The following is a 6,000-nucleotide window of genomic DNA, read 5'->3' on the forward strand; positions in this document are numbered from 1 at the left end:
CCCTGAACAGCATATTCACTCTGCCCCCTCCATCGTCAGGCCGAGGCTTGGAATCGTCCTAACCTGTCACCCCCCATTACAGCACCCTGTCAACAGTAATTAGTTACACTACTAGTTACATTACTTTTCCATTACACCCCCAAAAAATTGGTAATTGCATAATTTTTGCAGCCTGTGAATCCATGAAAGTTACAGATAAATTAAAAGTACAACTGGCTCAAACTGATGGCAAGTCACATTTTTAAACTTCTGTTATTTAATAAAGCAGCAACATAGTAAAATCTGGTAAAAGTGTCACGCTACGGTGAAATAAACGCACGAAGAAGAAGATCAAGTCAAATAGTCTTTAATTAATCCACAAGAGGGTAAATCCAATGACAGGCAGGATACACACATAGGGACGTAGTCAAGACCAGACCAGGGAACACAGGACAGACTGAACTAAATACACAGGCAAATGAAGATAATTAACAAGACACACCTGAACCAAATTACATAATTAGCGGGAGACAGAAACCAGGGCCCTGTCCACACGAACGCGTTTATTTTTAAAACCGCAGCTTTTTCTACGTGGTTAGGCCGTTCATCCACACACAAACACAGCACCAGGTCACTGAAACCGAACATTTTTGAAAGCTCCTGCCAGGTTGAAGATTTTCAAAAACTCCGGTTGCAGTGAAAACCGGAGTTTTTGGCTTGTGACGTCGGAGCCTGCGCTGTTATCTCTGCCTACTGGAGACTTTTTCAGGCTTCTGATTGGCCTGATTTCATGGCTTTACGGTTGAGATTATATCGCCACCTGTTGGTTTGGCATGCTCTTGACAGTGCTTCATAGCATGCGTTTGCGTTTTCATGTGGACAGAGATTTTTTTAAAAACGGAAGAAAGAAAAACTGTTTATAAAAATACCCGTGTGGACATGAAGGTCACACTCAGTGATGCCAAGTACGCGGTTTTCCCGCGGAATTGGGCTACTTTATCACTGTTGCCGCGGGTTGTTTTTCATGTCCGCTGGTTAAATGACCCCGATAACATGATTTTTATCCCCTGGAGTGCAAATTTTACCAGGGGAACCCCGCCAAAAACATGTATTTTACCCCCTGGAACTCGATTTTTAACGGGTAGCCCCCCTCGAAATTCAATTGGGCTAGTTTTGAGTAGCAATTGGGCGGGTTTTGTTGTGAAAACCTGGCAACCCTGGTCACACTGAGCACATAGAGAATAAAAACACAACAAAACAGTTCAAGGGTGTGACAAAAAGAAGGTAGAACCAACTAAACATGTTGGAATTGCTGTAGACAGTCTTAGTACCACTACACAATTTACATGTGACATTGATGTTTTTGTCATTATTTCTCCCTACAAAACTTAAATAATGGCTCTATTTCCAGCCGCTATATGATGTGGGCTTCTCCATCTTCCGATGAAGCTATCTTGCTGCATTGGTGACGTCCCGTGTGTACACGCACGACAGTGATTAAGACGATTGATAGGGATGATTGCATTTTTGAATTTCAATTCATTAGCGATTGTGACAAAAATTGTGGCTTTGCCCCCCCATGGACATCCCTGTGCCCGCCCTCTGGACCGAAGCGGACAGCCGGACTTTAGTTTCGCGTGTATAATAGTCTAACTCATAGTGTAAAATAGTCTAACTGATTGCTTTTAGATGGAAAAGCTGCCCATAACTCCTGGTCTAGGATCTGTTTTCTTTGTAATAATAGCACAACGAAATAGATTTGGCAAACAATCCCAGTGTATCTGCCCTTCTGATTTGGAAAGCGTCAAATGATTTTACAATGCATTTTCGCAGAGGGGAGCAAAGTAGCCAATCACAGACATGTTTGTTGATTTCTACAATGCAATGGCCAGTCAGATGTGTTTAGGTTGGAATCCACACACTCACCGCTTTTTGTCCGGTGCTGAGTTCTATCATGCTCGTAAACTTCATTAAAAAAAAGTTTCATTGTGTGGTCACATTCATTGGTTAAAACGTGTGAGATTGTGATGAATAAGTGACAGTTTTTAATAAATTTAAAGGGAGCGCTCTTTCCATGCTGTAAACGATAATATATTCAGAATTTAAATAAAACGTGTGTTTTTCATGCTTGACAAGTGGCCACGTACGACACAGATATAGCTAACTACTACACAATATAGAAAAAGATAATAGCCTAATTTCAGAAGCACAAAGTGATGTGATTCTGCAACCGAGCCTGGTCCAAACGCAGGATTTAGGTAAGGAAACGGTTATTAATTATTTGTATTGGCTGCCATGCCAAATCATGCACCTGCTTGCTTTTCTGTTTAATTTAAGTGTTTTTGTGAACGTATATGCTTTAATAACAAATAATTGTAACATTTTACAATAAGGTTCCATTAGTTAATATTAGTTAATGTATTAAAGTGTATTAAAGTGTTAGTTAATTATTGTAAAGTGTTACCCAAATAATGTATTTTGAGCGTTCACTTGAAAGTATGCGCAAGTACCCCAGACCACCCTTTTTAAGCAGACTCGGTACGGTTCGCAGGTGCACACCCGAGTTCAGGAGACAGCGTTCACATCATCCAAACGAACTGAACTTTGACGTCAATCGAACCCGGGTGTGCACCAAAAGTGCTAGTGTGAAAGCACCCTCAAACACGGAAAAAGTGTGAAACCATGTTTTGATCTCACAGTACCAGCTTTACTAAGCTTTATCTTCTGAGTCAAACTGAAACCAGCTGTGGTTAGTTTTATAAATGTGGTTTGAACCGTTGGGTAGACAAACATATGTCAGTGACACTGGGCATTCAGAGCACGAGTGTTTAGTTTGTAGGTGAAGAGTTTCTTCCTGTGCTGCTACTATTTACATTGTTGTAAGTTTCCTTAATCTACTGGAGGAAAAAAAAACAAAAAACATTAGAAACTGTTAAAAACAATAGCAAAATGATCTGTCACACTTTAGTTTAGGGTCCAATTCTTACTAACTGCATGCCATCGCCAGCAACGCATGAAATGGGCTTAAGATCATCAAGATTGAAAGAAAGTGGCCTGGTCTGATGAATCAAGATTTCTGGTGCATCACGTCGATGGCCGAGAGCAGATACGCCGATTATCTATAGGGGCTACTGCACCTGGATGCACTGTTGAGTGGACACAGGCCAGCATCGGTGGCAGTGTTATGCTGTGGGCGATGTTTTCTTGGGACATTTTAGGCCTCAATATCCTAATAGTGCAATCCCTGACAGCTGTCAGGTATCTGAACATTGTTGCGGACCAAGTGTATTTATGGTAACTGTGTTCCCTGATGGCCATTATGGCCAAAGTATACTTCGTTTTTGTTCGCGTATGCTAGCGTATGCATACAGTCGAAAGCGTAGCCTTTCAAAGTATACTCCATTTGATGTTGTGCGCGAACGCGGGCAGTCGACACATGCGCTCTTGAAAGCTTCATCCATGTCCAGTGTCTGCTCTATTTTTCCCCATAATTTATGACCGATAACAACTATTTTTGAACACTTTTAAACCAAAGCTGGGCTATCCCATTCCATCTCGCTCACAAGCGCTTGTCAATGCGGCCGTCTGTTGTTGTTGCAATCTCCGCTATTTTGTTGTTGTTCCTTCTCTTTAGTTTTCTACAGTGAATCAACAGCCCGGGACAGTGTTGCCACCTCGTGGAACAACTGATTACTGCAAAAATTCTATACACATGTGCGACCTGCACGTACAAAGTATGTGCGGTTACAAAAATCAGATGGTGTGCGCACAGTACGCGTACTATTCTGATGACAAAATTCGCATCACGCACACTGTACGCTGTTCCTCGCGTAAAAAGTGAAGAATACTTTGGGCTTTACCAACAGGATAATGCGCCATGCCACACTGCCAGAATCATCAAGGAGTGGTTTGAGGAACATGATGGTGAATTTCTGTCAATGCCTTGGCCTCCAAATTCACCTGACGTGAACCCAATAGAACATTTGTTGTTCGACTTGGAAAAGGGGGATTGCGCTACATCACCACCATCCTGCAATGTACGGGAACTGGAGGACCAGTTGTTGACATTATGGTACCAGATACATAGGAGTCACCTCCTCATCGAATCGATTCCTCGACGCATGGCTACTGTTTTGCGGGCTAAAGGAGGTCCTGCAGGTTATTAGGTGGCCATAATGTAATGGTTCATTGGTGTATATATCTAATAAAAATCTACTATAATCTCTCATCTAGGAATACTGGATTTAGTAATTTTACTAGAACTCGTCAGAAGACATCTATTTTGTTTACTAAAGCTGTCAGTATATTTTAGACTCGTATTCAAAACCAGTAAAAAAACCCCGAAAACAAACAAACAAACAAACAAAAAGATTTCACAGCACTTTAATTTCAAATGTCTGGATTTTAACAACTAAAGATCAGCAGCACCATCAACTTTAGGAACTTCAGTGTTTCTGTCACTGGTGGCTATAATTTAGTAATTCACTGCATTTTTCTTTGAGGAATGTAAAACATACATTACATTTTTAAATCAGTCCAATAAATGAAAAAAAGTGAGCTTTGACTCAGCATTAAAACATAATGAAGATCATCTCTATCAACTTCACATGCACATCAAGTGACAGCAAAGTTTGGTGACACAATTTTCACATTATGTATTATGTCACATGACACTTACAGTCACCTGTTGTGTAGTGCTGTAATGCTGTTTTAGCTGCTGTTATTTAAAACACACCAGATGGCGCCACTTGAAAAGAAGTGACAATATGAAGATATTTTATTCTAATAAACTGAAGTAATCTGTTTAATTGAGTTTGTTGTTGTTGTTGTTGTTATTATTATATATTAGTATAAACTGCAGTGACTATGAAAACAGCAACATCTAGTGCCCTCTATCATGTAAAAGTAGTGCTAATGTGATATATATATATTTTTTTTGCTTTGTACACTAGAGAGCGATGATGTCCTTGTGCTGAATTTGCCAGTTTTCTCTTCATACTGTTGTGATAAAGGATTTTGAAAGTCTGACAGTAATCAGTGTTAAGTGCTGTAAGGTTAAACCCTGCCTGCTTTAAATGTCTGAAAATAATTAACAGGTAGTTCAAAGTAATCAAAAAGTAATCACATGTAATCAGTTACATTAGTTTGTAATAAAGTGCATGCAATAATTACACTACTTATTACATTTTAAATAGGGTAACTTGTAATCTGTAACCTATTACATTTCCAAAGTAACCTTCCCAACAATTTAGGAGAGTGCATGCAAAAAAAAAAGAAAAAAAAAGAATCAATGTGGCACAAACAGCAGAGAATAAACAAATGTCAGAGAATAAATATGAACTAAAAGGTGTGAGTCAGGGCCCATATGAGCTCTCTAGGACATTCTGTTTTGATCATCGTGTTTTGGTGACATATGCATACACAGGCTCCTTCTTTGATTTCTGAAAAAGAAAAATACAAAATACAGTCAGTGAGGAAGGAACCTGCTAATGCAATAGTTTCACATACACACACACACACACACACACACACACGTTCCTAACCCGACCCTAAACCTACCCCTTACAGAAAACCTGTTTGCATGGTTACACTTTCAGATAAACATAATTTACCATTTTTAATAATCATTTTCCCTCATGAACAATGTCAAAAATTTCAGGTTTTACTATCCTTGTGGGGACATTTGGTCCCCACAATGTAGCATAAACAAGTATACACACACACACACACACACAAAAAACTACACTACAATTTATAATACACTAAAATTTTTTTTATAATGTTTATGCTTTAAAGTCTCTTATTCTCACCAAGGCTACATTTATTTGACCTTTCAGATAAACATATACTATTTTTTATATATTTTTTTTGTCCTTCGTGGGGACCGCAGGACCCACAATGTCATAAATTTCAGGTTTTACTATCCTTGTGGGGACATTTGGTCCCCACAGTGTAGCATAAACAAGTACACACACACACACACACACACACACACACACACACACACACATATATACATAT

General features: G+C 39.4%; 1 long non-coding RNA gene across 1 annotated transcript in view; it reads right to left on the minus strand.

Annotated features, from left to right (window-relative positions):
* Window positions 1-5,260: 5,260 nt before the first annotated feature.
* LOC107694376 (uncharacterized) overlaps window positions 5,261-6,000 on the minus strand; it is a 2,588-nt gene continuing 1,848 nt past the window's right edge. Inside the window, exon 3 of the long non-coding RNA XR_001634864.1 lies at window positions 5,261-5,420. This is a non-coding gene — a long non-coding RNA (uncharacterized LOC107694376). The remainder of the gene's footprint in view (window positions 5,421-6,000) is intronic.

Source organism: Sinocyclocheilus anshuiensis, unplaced genomic scaffold (assembly GCF_001515605.1).
Source record: "Sinocyclocheilus anshuiensis isolate Anshui unplaced genomic scaffold, SAMN03320099.WGS_v1.1 scaffold954, whole genome shotgun sequence".
NCBI lineage: Eukaryota > Metazoa > Chordata > Actinopteri > Cypriniformes > Cyprinidae > Sinocyclocheilus > Sinocyclocheilus anshuiensis.